This window comes from Callionymus lyra, chromosome 8 (assembly GCF_982586985.1).
Source record: "Callionymus lyra chromosome 8, fCalLyr1.hap1.1, whole genome shotgun sequence".
NCBI lineage: Eukaryota > Metazoa > Chordata > Actinopteri > Syngnathiformes > Callionymidae > Callionymus > Callionymus lyra.
In genome coordinates, this window is record NC_141825.1 from 3,744,197 (window position 1) to 3,759,396 (window position 15,200).

The following is a 15,200-nucleotide window of genomic DNA, read 5'->3' on the forward strand; positions in this document are numbered from 1 at the left end:
GAACATATCTTGGACTTGCCCCGCTCCTGCACAACATCCAAGAGAGAAGAGAAAGGAAATTGTTTTTATACCTTGTTTTAGTATCTCTTTTAACTGTATGTTTTTCATTTTTAAATCCCTTTAAAAATGTGAAAAGACACTGAACTGCCAATAAAAAATTCTTGAAAATCAAAAAATCTGTTCTTATCAGTTTAATATCTGATACGTCTCCTATATGGAGACCATATGTTAAATTGATTTTTGGACATGGGAGGAGGGCCAGGGGCTTGCTCCACCCTCTCTGCGCATTGACCCGGTATTGCATTATCTCTGGGAACAGTGCAAAAACCTAAAAGTTGTATGGAAATTAAGTGTACAAACCCCTCAAGCGGTTGGCCAAGGCCTTTCCCAATTGATGTGGAGTGTTCAAGTGAGGAGAAGGATGGGGGTATTTCGTTCCTTACCCTTCCTGGTTCCCTTCTCTGTATGGCTCCTTACCCTGTATGGTTCCTTACTCTGTCTGGTTCCTTTCATAGTGTTGCTCCTTACTCTGCCTTGTTCCTTACCCTATATGGTTCCTTACTCTGTCTGGTTCCTTTCATAGTGTGGCTCCTTACTCTGCCTTGTTCCTTACCCTATATGGTTCCTTAATCTGTCTGGTTCCTTTCATAGTGTTGCTCTCCTTACTAGGTCTGGGTTCTTACTCTGTGTGGCTCCTTACTCTGCCTTGTTCCTTACCCTGTGTGGCTCATTACTCCCCACCATGAGTAAGAACAAGGGATTATTTCCAGGCCATCAAGTCTATGAGCTCTACAATTCATACTTACCTGGCAGGGGAGACACCATGATCAGGAAGGTGGTTCACCCAAGGCGAGGCCCGGCCATTGCACTCTAGGTCATGCTGACCTTTGCGAATTCCCCAAATGTGGGAATCTCGACTGCATAATTTCTGGTAGTGGGGGACTGCGTTCGCGCTCTCCCCCGTTCATCACTTGTTAAAGAATGCTTTAGTTTGATGCAAGCTCGTGTGGAACACTCAGCCGAGGCTTGTCCTTGTCTGTAGGGTTTAACAAGTTGCCGGGTAGGTTGGAATCACCTTCTGGGATCAAGTTAAAATCGCGCTCTCAGTGAATGACCTTTGTCAACCTTCTTAGCACTGGACTGATCTCAAACTGTTGGCCCAGGCCTTTCCCAATTGATGTGGAGCATTCCAGTGAGGAGAAGGAGATCTGGTTCCTTACCCTGCCTGGTTCCTTTCTCTGTATGGCTCCTTACCCTGTCTGGTTCCTTACCCTGTTTGGCTCCTTACTCTGTGTTGTTCCTTACCCTGTGTGGCTCCTTACTCTGTGTTGCTCCTTACTCTGTCTTGTCCCTTACTCTGTGTGGCTCCTTACTCTGTGTGGCTCCTTACTCTGTGTTGTTCCTTACCCTGTGTTGCTCCTTACTCTGTGTTGCTCCTTACTCTGTCTGGTTCCTTACTCTGTGTTGTTCCTTACTCTGTCTGGTTACTTACTCTGTGTGGCTCCTTACCTTGTCAGGTTCCTTTCTTTGTGTGGTTCCTTACCCTGTGCGGTTCCTTACCCTATGTGGCTCCCTACCTTTTCTGGTTCTTTACCCTTTGTGGCCCCGTAAGTGGCTCTCGTTGACCTTTCGAGCCCCTCTAAAAGGTCATGCACATGGTTGCCATCGCTTCTCGGCCTTTTGGCTAAGATCAAGTGTAGTATCTGTTCTTATCAGTTTAATATCTGATACGTCTCCTATATGGAGACCATATGTTAAATTGATTTTTGGACATGGGAGTAGGGCCAGGGGCTTGCTCCACCCTCTCTGCGCATTGACCCGGTATTGCATTATCTCTGGGAACAGTGCAAAAACCTAAAAGTTGTATGGAAATTAAGTGTACAAACCCCTCAAGCGGTTGGCCAAGACCTTTCCCAATTGATGTGGAGTGTTCAAGTGAGGAGAAGGATGGGGGTATTTCGTTCCTTACCCTTCCTGGTTCCCTTCTCTGTATGGCTCCTTACCCTGTATGGTTCCTTACTCTGTCTGGTTCCTTTCATAGTGTGGCTCCTTACTCTGCCTTGTTCCTTACCCTATATGGTTCCTTAATCTGTCTGGTTCCTTTCATAGTGTTGCTCTCCTTACTAGGTCTGGGTTCTTACTCTGTGTGGCTCCTTACTCTGCCTTGTTCCTTACCCTGTGTGGCTCATTACTCCCCACCATGAGTAAGAACAAGGGATTATTTCCAGGCCATCAAGTCTATGAGCTCTACAATTCATACTTACCTGGAAGGGGAGACACCATGATCAGGAAGGTGGTTCACCCAAGGCGAGGCCCGGCCATTGCACTGTAGGTCATGCTGACCTTTGCGAATTCCCCAAATGTGGGAATCTCGACTGCATAATTTCTGGTAGTGGGGGACTGCGTTCGCGCTCTCCCCCGTTCATCACTTGTTAAAGAATGCTTTAGTTTGATGCAAGCTCGTGTGGAACACTCAGCCGAGGCTTGTCCTTGTCTGTAGGGTTTAACAAGTTGCCGGGTAGGTTGGAATCACCTTCTGGGATCAAGTTAAAATCGCGCTCTCAGTGAATGACCTTTGTCGACCTTCTTAGCACTGGACTGATCTCAAACTGTTGGCCCAGGCCTTTCCCAATTGATGTGGAGCATTCCAGTGAGGAGAAGGAGATCTGGTTCCTTACCCTGCCTGGTTCCTTTCTCTGTATGGCTCCTTACCCTGTCTGGTTCCTTACCCTGTTTGGCTCCTTACTCTGTGTTGTTCCTTACCCTGTGTGGCTCCTTACTCTGTGTTGCTCCTTACTCTGTCTTGTCCCTTACTCTGTGTGGATCCTTACTCTGTGTTGATCCTTACCCTGTGTTGCTCCTTACTCTGTGTTGCTCCTTACTCTGTCTGGTTCCTTACTCTGTGTTGTTCCTTACTTTGTCTGGTTACTTACTCTGTGTGGCTCCTTACTTTGTCAGGTTCCTTTCTTTGTGTGGTTCCTTACCCTGTGCGGTTCCTTACCCTATGTGGCTCCCTACCTTTTCTGGTTCTTTACCCTTTGTGGCCCCGTAAGTGGCTCTCGTTGACCTTTCGAGCCCCTCTAAAAGGTCATGCACATGGTTGCCATCGCTTCTCGGCCTTTTGGCTAAGATCAAGTGTAGTATCTGTTCTTATCAGTTTAATATCTGATACGTCTCCTATATGGAGACCATATATTAAATTGATTTTTGGACATGGGAGAAGGGCCAGGGGCTTGCTCCACCCTCTCTGCGCATTGACCCGGTATTGCATTATCTCTGGGAACAGTGCAAAAACCTAAAAGTTGTATGGAAATTAAGTGTACAAACCCCTCAAGCGGTTGGCCAAGGCCTTTCCCAATTGATGTGGAGTGTTCAAGTGAGGAGAAGGATGGGGGTATTTCGTTCCTTACCCTTCCTGGTTCCCTTCTCTGTATGGCTCCTTACCCTGTATGGTTCCTTACTCTGTCTGGTTCCTTTCATAGTGTTGCTCCTTACTCTGCCTTGTTCCTTACCCTATATGGTTCCTTACTCTGTCTGGTTCCTTTCATAGTGTGGCTCCTTACTCTGCCTTGTTCCTTACCCTATATGGTTCCTTAATCTGTCTGGTTCCTTTCATAGTGTTGCTCTCCTTACTAGGTCTGGGTTCTTACTCTGTGTGGCTCCTTACTCTGCCTTGTTCCTTACCCTGTGTGGCTCATCACTCCCCACCATGAGTAAGAACAAGGGATTATTTCCAGGCCATCAAGTCTATGAGCTCTACAATTCATACTTACCTGGAAGGGGAGACACCATGATCAGGAAGGTGGTTCACCCACGGCGAGGCCCGGCCATTGCACTGTAGGTCATGCTGACCTTTGCGAATTCCCCAAATGTGGGAATCTCGACTGCATAATTTCTGGTAGTGGGGGACTGCGTTCGCGCTCTCCCCCGTTCATCACTTGTTAAAGAATGCTTTAGTTTGATGCAAGCTCGTGTGGAACACTCAGCCGAGGCTTGTCCTTGTCTGTAGGGTTTAACAAGTTGCCGGGTAGGTTGGAATCACCTTCTGGGATCAAGTTAAAATCGCGCTCTCAGTGAATGACCTTTGTCGACCTTCTTAGCACTGGACTGATCTCAAACTGTTGGCCCAGGCCTTTCCCAATTGATGTGGAGCATTCCAGTGAGGAGAAGGAGATCTGGTTCCTTACCCTGCCTGGTTCCTTTCTCTGTATGGCTCCTTACCCTGTCTGGTTCCTTAACCTGTTTGGCTCCTTACTCTGTGTTGTTCCTTACCCTGTGTGGCTCCTTACTCTGTGTGGCTCCTTACTCTGTCTTGTCCCTTACTCTGTGTGGCTCCTTACTCTGTGTGGCTCCTTACTCTGTGTTGTTCCTTACCCTGTGTTGCTCCTTACTCTGTGTTGCTCCTTACTCTGTCTGGTTCCTTACTCTGTGTTGTTCCTTACTCTGTCTGGTTACTTACTCTGTGTGGCTCCTTACTTTGTCAGGTTCCTTTCTTTGTGTGGCTCCTTACCCTGTGTGGTTCCTTACCCTGTGTGGTTCCTTACCCTATGTGGCTCCCTACCTTTTCTGGTTCTTTACCCTTTGTGGCCCCGTAAGTGGCTCTCGTTGACCTTTCGAGCCCCTCTAAAAGGTCATGCACATGGTTGCCATCGCTTCTCGGCCTTTTGGCTAAGATCAGGTGTAGTATCTGTTCTTATCAGTTTAATATCTGATACGTCTCCTATATGGAGACCATATATTAAATTGATTTTTGGACATGGGAGAAGGGCCAGGGGCTTGCTCCACCCTCTCTGCGCATTGACCCGGTATTGCATTATCTCTGGGAACAGTGCAAAAACCTAAAAGTTGTATGGAAATTAAGTGTACAAACCCCTCAAGCGGTTGGCCAAGGCCTTTCCCAATTGATGTGGAGTGTTCAAGTGAGGAGAAGGATGGGGGTATTTCGTTCCTTACCCTTCCTGGTTCCCTTCTCTGTATGGCTCCTTACCCTGTATGGTTCCTTACTCTGTCTGGTTCCTTTCATAGTCTTGCTCCTTACTCTGCCTTGTTCCTTACCCTATATGGTTCCTTACTCTGTCTGGTTCCTTTCATAGTGTGGCTCCTTACTCTGCCTTGTTCCTTACCCTATATGGTTCCTTAATCTGTCTGGTTCCTTTCATAGTGTTGCTCTCCTTACTAGGTCTGGGTTCTTACTCTGTGTGGCTCCTTACTCTGCCTTGTTCCTTACCCTGTGTGGCTCATTACTCCCCACCATGAGTAAGAACAAGGGATTATTTCCAGGCCATCAAGTCTATGAGCTCTACAATTCATACTTACCTGGCAGGGGAGACACCATGATCAGGAAGGTGGTTCACCCAAGGCGAGGCCCGGCCATTGCACTCTAGGTCATGCTGACCTTTGCGAATTCCCCAAATGTGGGAATCTCGACTGCATAATTTCTGGTAGTGGGGGACTGCGTTCGCGCTCTCCCCCGTTCATCACTTGTTAAAGAATGCTTTAGTTTGATGCAAGCTCGTGTGGAACACTCAGCCGAGGCTTGTCCTTGTCTGTAGGGTTTAACAAGTTGCCGGGTAGGTTGGAATCACCTTCTGGGATCAAGTTAAAATCGCGCTCTCAGTGAATGACCTTTGTCAACCTTCTTAGCACTGGACTGATCTCAAACTGTTGGCCCAGGCCTTTCCCAATTGATGTGGAGCATTCCAGTGAGGAGAAGGAGATCTGGTTCCTTACCCTGCCTGGTTCCTTTCTCTGTATGGCTCCTTACCCTGTCTGGTTCCTTACCCTGTTTGGCTCCTTACTCTGTGTTGTTCCTTACCCTGTGTGGCTCCTTACTCTGTGTTGCTCCTTACTCTGTCTTGTCCCTTACTCTGTGTGGCTCCTTACTCTGTGTGGCTCCTTACTCTGTGTTGTTCCTTACCCTGTGTTGCTCCTTACTCTGTGTTGCTCCTTACTCTGTCTGGTTCCTTACTCTGTGTTGTTCCTTACTCTGTCTGGTTACTTACTCTGTGTGGCTCCTTACCTTGTCAGGTTCCTTTCTTTGTGTGGTTCCTTACCCTGTGCGGTTCCTTACCCTATGTGGCTCCCTACCTTTTCTGGTTCTTTACCCTTTGTGGCCCCGTAAGTGGCTCTCGTTGACCTTTCGAGCCCCTCTAAAAGGTCATGCACATGGTTGCCATCGCTTCTCGGCCTTTTGGCTAAGATCAAGTGTAGTATCTGTTCTTATCAGTTTAATATCTGATACGTCTCCTATATGGAGACCATATGTTAAATTGATTTTTGGACATGGGAGGAGGGCCAGGGGCTTGCTCCACCCTCTCTGCGCATTGACCCGGTATTGCATTATCTCTGGGAACAGTGCAAAAACCTAAAAGTTGTATGGAAATTAAGTGTACAAACCCCTCAAGCGGTTGGCCAAGGCCTTTCCCAATTGATGTGGAGTGTTCAAGTGAGGAGAAGGATGGGGGTATTTCGTTCCTTACCCTTCCTGGTTCCCTTCTCTGTATGGCTCCTTACCCTGTATGGTTCCTTACTCTGTCTGGTTCCTTTCATAGTGTTGCTCCTTACTCTGCCTTGTTCCTTACCCTATATGGTTCCTTACTCTGTCTGGTTCCTTTCATAGTGTGGCTCCTTACTCTGCCTTGTTCCTTACCCTATATGGTTCCTTAATCTGTCTGGTTCCTTTCATAGTGTTGCTCTCCTTACTAGGTCTGGGTTCTTACTCTGTGTGGCTCCTTACTCTGCCTTGTTCCTTACCCTGTGTGGCTCATTACTCCCCACCATGAGTAAGAACAAGGGATTATTTCCAGGCCATCAAGTCTATGAGCTCTACAATTCATACTTACCTGGCAGGGGAGACACCATGATCAGGAAGGTGGTTCACCCAAGGCGAGGCCCGGCCATTGCACTCTAGGTCATGCTGACCTTTGCGAATTCCCCAAATGTGGGAATCTCGACTGCATAATTTCTGGTAGTGGGGGACTGCGTTCGCGCTCTCCCCCGTTCATCACTTGTTAAAGAATGCTTTAGTTTGATGCAAGCTCGTGTGGAACACTCAGCCGAGGCTTGTCCTTGTCTGTAGGGTTTAACAAGTTGCCGGGTAGGTTGGAATCACCTTCTGGGATCAAGTTAAAATCGCGCTCTCAGTGAATGACCTTTGTCAACCTTCTTAGCACTGGACTGATCTCAAACTGTTGGCCCAGGCCTTTCCCAATTGATGTGGAGCATTCCAGTGAGGAGAAGGAGATCTGGTTCCTTACCCTGCCTGGTTCCTTTCTCTGTATGGCTCCTTACCCTGTCTGGTTCCTTACCCTGTTTGGCTCCTTACTCTGTGTTGTTCCTTACCCTGTGTGGCTCCTTACTCTGTGTTGCTCCTTACTCTGTCTTGTCCCTTACTCTGTGTGGCTCCTTACTCTGTGTGGCTCCTTACTCTGTGTTGTTCCTTACCCTGTGTTGCTCCTTACTCTGTGTTGCTCCTTACTCTGTCTGGTTCCTTACTCTGTGTTGTTCCTTACTCTGTCTGGTTACTTACTCTGTGTGGCTCCTTACCTTGTCAGGTTCCTTTCTTTGTGTGGTTCCTTACCCTGTGCGGTTCCTTACCCTATGTGGCTCCCTACCTTTTCTGGTTCTTTACCCTTTGTGGCCCCGTAAGTGGCTCTCGTTGACCTTTCGAGCCCCTCTAAAAGGTCATGCACATGGTTGCCATCGCTTCTCGGCCTTTTGGCTAAGATCAAGTGTAGTATCTGTTCTTATCAGTTTAATATCTGATACGTCTCCTATATGGAGACCATATGTTAAATTGATTTTTGGACATGGGAGTAGGGCCAGGGGCTTGCTCCACCCTCTCTGCGCATTGACCCGGTATTGCATTATCTCTGGGAACAGTGCAAAAACCTAAAAGTTGTATGGAAATTAAGTGTACAAACCCCTCAAGCGGTTGGCCAAGACCTTTCCCAATTGATGTGGAGTGTTCAAGTGAGGAGAAGGATGGGGGTATTTCGTTCCTTACCCTTCCTGGTTCCCTTCTCTGTATGGCTCCTTACCCTGTATGGTTCCTTACTCTGTCTGGTTCCTTTCATAGTGTGGCTCCTTACTCTGCCTTGTTCCTTACCCTATATGGTTCCTTAATCTGTCTGGTTCCTTTCATAGTGTTGCTCTCCTTACTAGGTCTGGGTTCTTACTCTGTGTGGCTCCTTACTCTGCCTTGTTCCTTACCCTGTGTGGCTCATTACTCCCCACCATGAGTAAGAACAAGGGATTATTTCCAGGCCATCAAGTCTATGAGCTCTACAATTCATACTTACCTGGAAGGGGAGACACCATGATCAGGAAGGTGGTTCACCCAAGGCGAGGCCCGGCCATTGCACTGTAGGTCATGCTGACCTTTGCGAATTCCCCAAATGTGGGAATCTCGACTGCATAATTTCTGGTAGTGGGGGACTGCGTTCGCGCTCTCCCCCGTTCATCACTTGTTAAAGAATGCTTTAGTTTGATGCAAGCTCGTGTGGAACACTCAGCCGAGGCTTGTCCTTGTCTGTAGGGTTTAACAAGTTGCCGGGTAGGTTGGAATCACCTTCTGGGATCAAGTTAAAATCGCGCTCTCAGTGAATGACCTTTGTCGACCTTCTTAGCACTGGACTGATCTCAAACTGTTGGCCCAGGCCTTTCCCAATTGATGTGGAGCATTCCAGTGAGGAGAAGGAGATCTGGTTCCTTACCCTGCCTGGTTCCTTTCTCTGTATGGCTCCTTACCCTGTCTGGTTCCTTACCCTGTTTGGCTCCTTACTCTGTGTTGTTCCTTACCCTGTGTGGCTCCTTACTCTGTGTTGCTCCTTACTCTGTCTTGTCCCTTACTCTGTGTGGATCCTTACTCTGTGTTGATCCTTACCCTGTGTTGCTCCTTACTCTGTGGGTAAGGAGGTTGGAATCACCTTCTGGGATCAAGTTAAAATCGCGCTCTCAGTGAATGACCTTTGTCGACCTTCTTAGCACTGGACTGATCTCAAACTGTTGGCCCAGGCCTTTCCCAATTGATGTGGAGCATTCCAGTGAGGAGAAGGAGATCTGGTTCCTTACCCTGCCTGGTTCCTTTCTCTGTATGGCTCCTTACCCTGTCTGGTTCCTTAACCTGTTTGGCTCCTTACTCTGTGTTGTTCCTTACCCTGTGTGGCTCCTTACTCTGTGTGGCTCCTTACTCTGTCTTGTCCCTTACTCTGTGTGGCTCCTTACTCTGTGTGGCTCCTTACTCTGTGTTGTTCCTTACCCTGTGTTGCTCCTTACTCTGTGTTGCTCCTTACTCTGTCTGGTTCCTTACTCTGTGTTGTTCCTTACTCTGTCTGGTTACTTACTCTGTGTGGCTCCTTACTTTGTCAGGTTCCTTTCTTTGTGTGGCTCCTTACCCTGTGTGGTTCCTTACCCTGTGTGGTTCCTTACCCTATGTGGCTCCCTACCTTTTCTGGTTCTTTACCCTTTGTGGCCCCGTAAGTGGCTCTCGTTGACCTTTCGAGCCCCTCTAAAAGGTCATGCACATGGTTGCCATCGCTTCTCGGCCTTTTGGCTAAGATCAGGTGTAGTATCTGTTCTTATCAGTTTAATATCTGATACGTCTCCTATATGGAGACCATATATTAAATTGATTTTTGGACATGGGAGAAGGGCCAGGGGCTTGCTCCACCCTCTCTGCGCATTGACCCGGTATTGCATTATCTCTGGGAACAGTGCAAAAACCTAAAAGTTGTATGGAAATTAAGTGTACAAACCCCTCAAGCGGTTGGCCAAGGCCTTTCCCAATTGATGTGGAGTGTTCAAGTGAGGAGAAGGATGGGGGTATTTCGTTCCTTACCCTTCCTGGTTCCCTTCTCTGTATGGCTCCTTACCCTGTATGGTTCCTTACTCTGTCTGGTTCCTTTCATAGTCTTGCTCCTTACTCTGCCTTGTTCCTTACCCTATATGGTTCCTTACTCTGTCTGGTTCCTTTCATAGTGTGGCTCCTTACTCTGCCTTGTTCCTTACCCTATATGGTTCCTTAATCTGTCTGGTTCCTTTCATAGTGTTGCTCTCCTTACTAGGTCTGGGTTCTTACTCTGTGTGGCTCCTTACTCTGCCTTGTTCCTTACCCTGTGTGGCTCATTACTCCCCACCATGAGTAAGAACAAGGGATTATTTCCAGGCCATCAAGTCTATGAGCTCTACAATTCATACTTACCTGGCAGGGGAGACACCATGATCAGGAAGGTGGTTCACCCAAGGCGAGGCCCAGCCATTGCACTCTAGGTCATGCTGACCTTTGCGAATTCCCCAAATGTGGGAATCTCGACTGCATAATTTCTGGTAGTGGGGGACTGCGTTCGCGCTCTCCCCCGTTCATCACTTGTTAAAGAATGCTTTAGTTTGATGCAAGCTCGTGTGGAACACTCAGCCGAGGCTTGTCCTTGTCTGTAGGGTTTAACAAGTTGCCGGGTAGGTTGGAATCACCTTCTGGGATCAAGTTAAAATCGCGCTCTCAGTGAATGACCTTTGTCAACCTTCTTAGCACTGGACTGATCTCAAACTGTTGGCCCAGGCCTTTCCCAATTGATGTGGAGCATTCCAGTGAGGAGAAGGAGATCTGGTTCCTTACCCTGCCTGGTTCCTTTCTCTGTATGGCTCCTTACCCTGTCTGGTTCCTTACCCTGTTTGGCTCCTTACTCTGTGTTGTTCCTTACCCTGTGTGGCTCCTTACTCTGTGTTGCTCCTTACTCTGTCTTGTCCCTTACTCTGTGTGGCTCCTTACTCTGTGTGGCTCCTTACTCTGTGTTGTTCCTTACCCTGTGTTGCTCCTTACTCTGTGTTGCTCCTTACTCTGTCTGGTTCCTTACTCTGTGTTGTTCCTTACTCTGTCTGGTTACTTACTCTGTGTGGCTCCTTACCTTGTCAGGTTCCTTTCTTTGTGTGGTTCCTTACCCTGTGCGGTTCCTTACCCTATGTGGCTCCCTACCTTTTCTGGTTCTTTACCCTTTGTGGCCCCGTAAGTGGCTCTCGTTGACCTTTCGAGCCCCTCTAAAAGGTCATGCACATGGTTGCCATCGCTTCTCGGCCTTTTGGCTAAGATCAAGTGTAGTATCTGTTCTTATCAGTTTAATATCTGATACGTCTCCTATATGGAGACCATATGTTAAATTGATTTTTGGACATGGGAGGAGGGCCAGGGGCTTGCTCCACCCTCTCTGCGCATTGACCCGGTATTGCATTATCTCTGGGAACAGTGCAAAAACCTAAAAGTTGTATGGAAATTAAGTGTACAAACCCCTCAAGCGGTTGGCCAAGGCCTTTCCCAATTGATGTGGAGTGTTCAAGTGAGGAGAAGGATGGGGGTATTTCGTTCCTTACCCTTCCTGGTTCCCTTCTCTGTATGGCTCCTTACCCTGTATGGTTCCTTACTCTGTCTGGTTCCTTTCATAGTGTTGCTCCTTACTCTGCCTTGTTCCTTACCCTATATGGTTCCTTACTCTGTCTGGTTCCTTTCATAGTGTGGCTCCTTACTCTGCCTTGTTCCTTACCCTATATGGTTCCTTAATCTGTCTGGTTCCTTTCATAGTGTTGCTCTCCTTACTAGGTCTGGGTTCTTACTCTGTGTGGCTCCTTACTCTGCCTTGTTCCTTACCCTGTGTGGCTCATTACTCCCCACCATGAGTAAGAACAAGGGATTATTTCCAGGCCATCAAGTCTATGAGCTCTACAATTCATACTTACCTGGCAGGGGAGACACCATGATCAGGAAGGTGGTTCACCCAAGGCGAGGCCCGGCCATTGCACTCTAGGTCATGCTGACCTTTGCGAATTCCCCAAATGTGGGAATCTCGACTGCATAATTTCTGGTAGTGGGGGACTGCGTTCGCGCTCTCCCCCGTTCATCACTTGTTAAAGAATGCTTTAGTTTGATGCAAGCTCGTGTGGAACACTCAGCCGAGGCTTGTCCTTGTCTGTAGGGTTTAACAAGTTGCCGGGTAGGTTGGAATCACCTTCTGGGATCAAGTTAAAATCGCGCTCTCAGTGAATGACCTTTGTCAACCTTCTTAGCGCTGGACTGATCTCAAACTGTTGGCCCAGGCCTTTCCCAATTGATGTGGAGCATTCCAGTGAGGAGAAGGAGATCTGGTTCCTTACCCTGCCTGGTTCCTTTCTCTGTATGGCTCCTTACCCTGTCTGGTTCCTTACCCTGTTTGGCTCCTTACTCTGTGTTGTTCCTTACCCTGTGTGGCTCCTTACTCTGTGTTGCTCCTTACTCTGTCTTGTCCCTTACTCTGTGTGGCTCCTTACTCTGTGTGGCTCCTTACTCTGTGTTGTTCCTTACCCTGTGTTGCTCCTTACTCTGTGTTGCTCCTTACTCTGTCTGGTTCCTTACTCTGTGTTGTTCCTTACTCTGTCTGGTTACTTACTCTGTGTGGCTCCTTACCTTGTCAGGTTCCTTTCTTTGTGTGGTTCCTTACCCTGTGCGGTTCCTTACCCTATGTGGCTCCCTACCTTTTCTGGTTCTTTACCCTTTGTGGCCCCGTAAGTGGCTCTCGTTGACCTTTCGAGCCCCTCTAAAAGGTCATGCACATGGTTGCCATCGCTTCTCGGCCTTTTGGCTAAGATCAAGTGTAGTATCTGTTCTTATCAGTTTAATATCTGATACGTCTCCTATATGGAGACCATATGTTAAATTGATTTTTGGACATGGGAGTAGGGCCAGGGGCTTGCTCCACCCTCTCTGCGCATTGACCCGGTATTGCATTATCTCTGGGAACAGTGCAAAAACCTAAAAGTTGTATGGAAATTAAGTGTACAAACCCCTCAAGCGGTTGGCCAAGGCCTTTCCCAATTGATGTGGAGTGTTCAAGTGAGGAGAAGGATGGGGGTATTTCGTTCCTTACCCTTCCTGGTTCCCTTCTCTGTATGGCTCCTTACCCTGTATGGTTCCTTACTCTGTCTGGTTCCTTTCATAGTGTGGCTCCTTACTCTGCCTTGTTCCTTACCCTATATGGTTCCTTAATCTGTCTGGTTCCTTTCATAGTGTTGCTCTCCTTACTAGGTCTGGGTTCTTACTCTGTGTGGCTCCTTACTCTGCCTTGTTCCTTACCCTGTGTGGCTCATTACTCCCCACCATGAGTAAGAACAAGGGATTATTTCCAGGCCATCAAGTCTATGAGCTCTACAATTCATACTTACCTGGAAGGGGAGACACCATGATCAGGAAGGTGGTTCACCCAAGGCGAGGCCCGGCCATTGCACTGTAGGTCATGCTGACCTTTGCGAATTCCCCAAATGTGGGAATCTCGACTGCATAATTTCTGGTAGTGGGGGACTGCGTTCGCGCTCTCCCCCGTTCATCACTTGTTAAAGAATGCTTTAGTTTGATGCAAGCTCGTGTGGAACACTCAGCCGAGGCTTGTCCTTGTCTGTAGGGTTTAACAAGTTGCCGGGTAGGTTGGAATCACCTTCTGGGATCAAGTTAAAATCGCGCTCTCAGTGAATGACCTTTGTCGACCTTCTTAGCACTGGACTGATCTCAAACTGTTGGCCCAGGCCTTTCCCAATTGATGTGGAGCATTCCAGTGAGGAGAAGGAGATCTGGTTCCTTACCCTGCCTGGTTCCTTTCTCTGTATGGCTCCTTACCCTGTCTGGTTCCTTACCCTGTTTGGCTCCTTACTCTGTGTTGTTCCTTACCCTGTGTGGCTCCTTACTCTGTGTTGCTCCTTACTCTGTCTTGTCCCTTACTCTGTGTGGCTCCTTACTCTGTGTTGATCCTTACCCTGTGTTGCTCCTTACTCTGTGTTGCTCCTTACTCTGTCTGGTTCCTTACTCTGTGTTGTTCCTTACTTTGTCTGGTTACTTACTCTGTGTGGCTCCTTACTTTGTCAGGTTCCTTTCTTTGTGTGGTTCCTTACCCTGTGCGGTTCCTTACCCTATGTGGCTCCCTACCTTTTCTGGTTCTTTACCCTTTGTGGCCCCGTAAGTGGCTCTCGTTGACCTTTCGAGCCCCTCTAAAAGGTCATGCACATGGTTGCCATCGCTTCTCGGCCTTTTGGCTAAGATCAAGTGTAGTATCTGTTCTTATCAGTTTAATATCTGATACGTCTCCTATATGGAGACCATATATTAAATTGATTTTTGGACATGGGAGAAGGGCCAGGGGCTTGCTCCACCCTCTCTGCGCATTGACCCGGTATTGCATTATCTCTGGGAACAGTGCAAAAACCTAAAAGTTGTATGGAAATTAAGTGTACAAACCCCTCAAGCGGTTGGCCAAGGCCTTTCCCAATTGATGTGGAGTGTTCAAGTGAGGAGAAGGATGGGGGTATTTCGTTCCTTACCCTTCCTGGTTCCCTTCTCTGTATGGCTCCTTACCCTGTATGGTTCCTTACTCTGTCTGGTTCCTTTCATAGTGTTGCTCCTTACTCTGCCTTGTTCCTTACCCTATATGGTTCCTTACTCTGTCTGGTTCCTTTCATAGTGTGGCTCCTTACTCTGCCTTGTTCCTTACCCTATATGGTTCCTTAATCTGTCTGGTTCCTTTCATAGTGTTGCTCTCCTTACTAGGTCTGGGTTCTTACTCTGTGTGGCTCCTTACTCTGCCTTGTTCCTTACCCTGTGTGGCTCATCACTCCCCACCATGAGTAAGAACAAGGGATTATTTCCAGGCCATCAAGTCTATGAGCTCTACAATTCATACTTACCTGGAAGGGGAGACACCATGATCAGGAAGGTGGTTCACCCACGGCGAGGCCCGGCCATTGCACTGTAGGTCATGCTGACCTTTGCGAATTCCCCAAATGTGGGAATCTCGACTGCATAATTTCTGGTAGTGGGGGACTGCGTTCGCGCTCTCCCCCGTTCATCACTTGTTAAAGAATGCTTTAGTTTGATGCAAGCTCGTGTGGAACACTCAGCCGAGGCTTGTCCTTGTCTGTAGGGTTTAACAAGTTGCCGGGTAGGTTGGAATCACCTTCTGGGATCAAGTTAAAATCGCGCTCTCAGTGAATGACCTTTGTCGACCTTCTTAGCACTGGACTGATCTCAAACTGTTGGCCCAGGCCTTTCCCAATTGATGTGGAGCATTCCAGTGAGGAGAAGGAGATCTGGTTCCTTACCCTGCCTGGTTCCTTTCTCTGTATGGCTCCTTACCCTGTCTGGTTCCTTAACCTGTTTGGCTCCTTACTCTGTGTTGTTCCTTACCCTGTGT

At 48.0% G+C, this 15,200-nt stretch overlaps 19 non-coding genes and 1 pseudogene across 19 annotated transcripts; all 20 read left to right on the forward strand.

Moving 5' to 3' along the window:
- The first annotated feature begins 156 nt into the window (after positions 1 to 156).
- Positions 157 to 329, forward strand: LOC148073320 (U2 spliceosomal RNA; annotated as a pseudogene).
- Positions 330 to 798: 469 nt separating this feature from the next.
- On the forward strand, positions 799 to 963 carry LOC148073321 (U1 spliceosomal RNA). The gene has a single exon (XR_015712500.1). It is a non-coding gene; the product is annotated as a U1 spliceosomal RNA (small nuclear RNA).
- A 701-nt stretch (positions 964 to 1,664) lies between these two features.
- Positions 1,665 to 1,855, forward strand: LOC148073322 (U2 spliceosomal RNA). The gene has a single exon (XR_015712242.1). It is a non-coding gene; the product is annotated as a U2 spliceosomal RNA (small nuclear RNA).
- Positions 1,856 to 2,256: 401 nt separating this feature from the next.
- LOC148073323 (U1 spliceosomal RNA) lies at positions 2,257 to 2,421 on the forward strand. The gene has a single exon (XR_015712571.1). It is a non-coding gene; the product is annotated as a U1 spliceosomal RNA (small nuclear RNA).
- A 684-nt stretch (positions 2,422 to 3,105) lies between these two features.
- Positions 3,106 to 3,296, forward strand: LOC148073324 (U2 spliceosomal RNA). Its single transcript, XR_015712215.1, has one exon. It is a non-coding gene; the product is annotated as a U2 spliceosomal RNA (small nuclear RNA).
- Positions 3,297 to 3,765: 469 nt separating this feature from the next.
- LOC148073325 (U1 spliceosomal RNA) lies at positions 3,766 to 3,930 on the forward strand. The gene has a single exon (XR_015712583.1). It is a non-coding gene; the product is annotated as a U1 spliceosomal RNA (small nuclear RNA).
- A 718-nt stretch (positions 3,931 to 4,648) lies between these two features.
- Positions 4,649 to 4,839, forward strand: LOC148073326 (U2 spliceosomal RNA). Its single transcript, XR_015712248.1, has one exon. It is a non-coding gene; the product is annotated as a U2 spliceosomal RNA (small nuclear RNA).
- A 469-nt stretch (positions 4,840 to 5,308) lies between these two features.
- Positions 5,309 to 5,473, forward strand: LOC148073327 (U1 spliceosomal RNA). Its single transcript, XR_015712501.1, has one exon. It is a non-coding gene; the product is annotated as a U1 spliceosomal RNA (small nuclear RNA).
- A 701-nt stretch (positions 5,474 to 6,174) lies between these two features.
- Positions 6,175 to 6,365, forward strand: LOC148073328 (U2 spliceosomal RNA). The gene has a single exon (XR_015712236.1). It is a non-coding gene; the product is annotated as a U2 spliceosomal RNA (small nuclear RNA).
- A 469-nt stretch (positions 6,366 to 6,834) lies between these two features.
- On the forward strand, positions 6,835 to 6,999 carry LOC148073329 (U1 spliceosomal RNA). Its single transcript, XR_015712502.1, has one exon. It is a non-coding gene; the product is annotated as a U1 spliceosomal RNA (small nuclear RNA).
- A 701-nt stretch (positions 7,000 to 7,700) lies between these two features.
- On the forward strand, positions 7,701 to 7,891 carry LOC148073330 (U2 spliceosomal RNA). The gene has a single exon (XR_015712243.1). It is a non-coding gene; the product is annotated as a U2 spliceosomal RNA (small nuclear RNA).
- A 401-nt stretch (positions 7,892 to 8,292) lies between these two features.
- LOC148073331 (U1 spliceosomal RNA) lies at positions 8,293 to 8,457 on the forward strand. Its single transcript, XR_015712572.1, has one exon. It is a non-coding gene; the product is annotated as a U1 spliceosomal RNA (small nuclear RNA).
- A 1,076-nt stretch (positions 8,458 to 9,533) lies between these two features.
- LOC148073332 (U2 spliceosomal RNA) lies at positions 9,534 to 9,724 on the forward strand. The gene has a single exon (XR_015712249.1). It is a non-coding gene; the product is annotated as a U2 spliceosomal RNA (small nuclear RNA).
- Positions 9,725 to 10,193: 469 nt separating this feature from the next.
- LOC148073333 (U1 spliceosomal RNA) lies at positions 10,194 to 10,358 on the forward strand. The gene has a single exon (XR_015712537.1). It is a non-coding gene; the product is annotated as a U1 spliceosomal RNA (small nuclear RNA).
- A 701-nt stretch (positions 10,359 to 11,059) lies between these two features.
- Positions 11,060 to 11,250, forward strand: LOC148073334 (U2 spliceosomal RNA). The gene has a single exon (XR_015712237.1). It is a non-coding gene; the product is annotated as a U2 spliceosomal RNA (small nuclear RNA).
- Positions 11,251 to 11,719: 469 nt separating this feature from the next.
- Positions 11,720 to 11,884, forward strand: LOC148073335 (U1 spliceosomal RNA). The gene has a single exon (XR_015712504.1). It is a non-coding gene; the product is annotated as a U1 spliceosomal RNA (small nuclear RNA).
- Positions 11,885 to 12,585: 701 nt separating this feature from the next.
- On the forward strand, positions 12,586 to 12,776 carry LOC148073336 (U2 spliceosomal RNA). Its single transcript, XR_015712244.1, has one exon. It is a non-coding gene; the product is annotated as a U2 spliceosomal RNA (small nuclear RNA).
- Positions 12,777 to 13,177: 401 nt separating this feature from the next.
- LOC148073337 (U1 spliceosomal RNA) lies at positions 13,178 to 13,342 on the forward strand. The gene has a single exon (XR_015712573.1). It is a non-coding gene; the product is annotated as a U1 spliceosomal RNA (small nuclear RNA).
- Positions 13,343 to 14,026: 684 nt separating this feature from the next.
- On the forward strand, positions 14,027 to 14,217 carry LOC148073338 (U2 spliceosomal RNA). The gene has a single exon (XR_015712216.1). It is a non-coding gene; the product is annotated as a U2 spliceosomal RNA (small nuclear RNA).
- A 469-nt stretch (positions 14,218 to 14,686) lies between these two features.
- On the forward strand, positions 14,687 to 14,851 carry LOC148073339 (U1 spliceosomal RNA). Its single transcript, XR_015712584.1, has one exon. It is a non-coding gene; the product is annotated as a U1 spliceosomal RNA (small nuclear RNA).
- Positions 14,852 to 15,200: the final 349 nt, after the last annotated feature.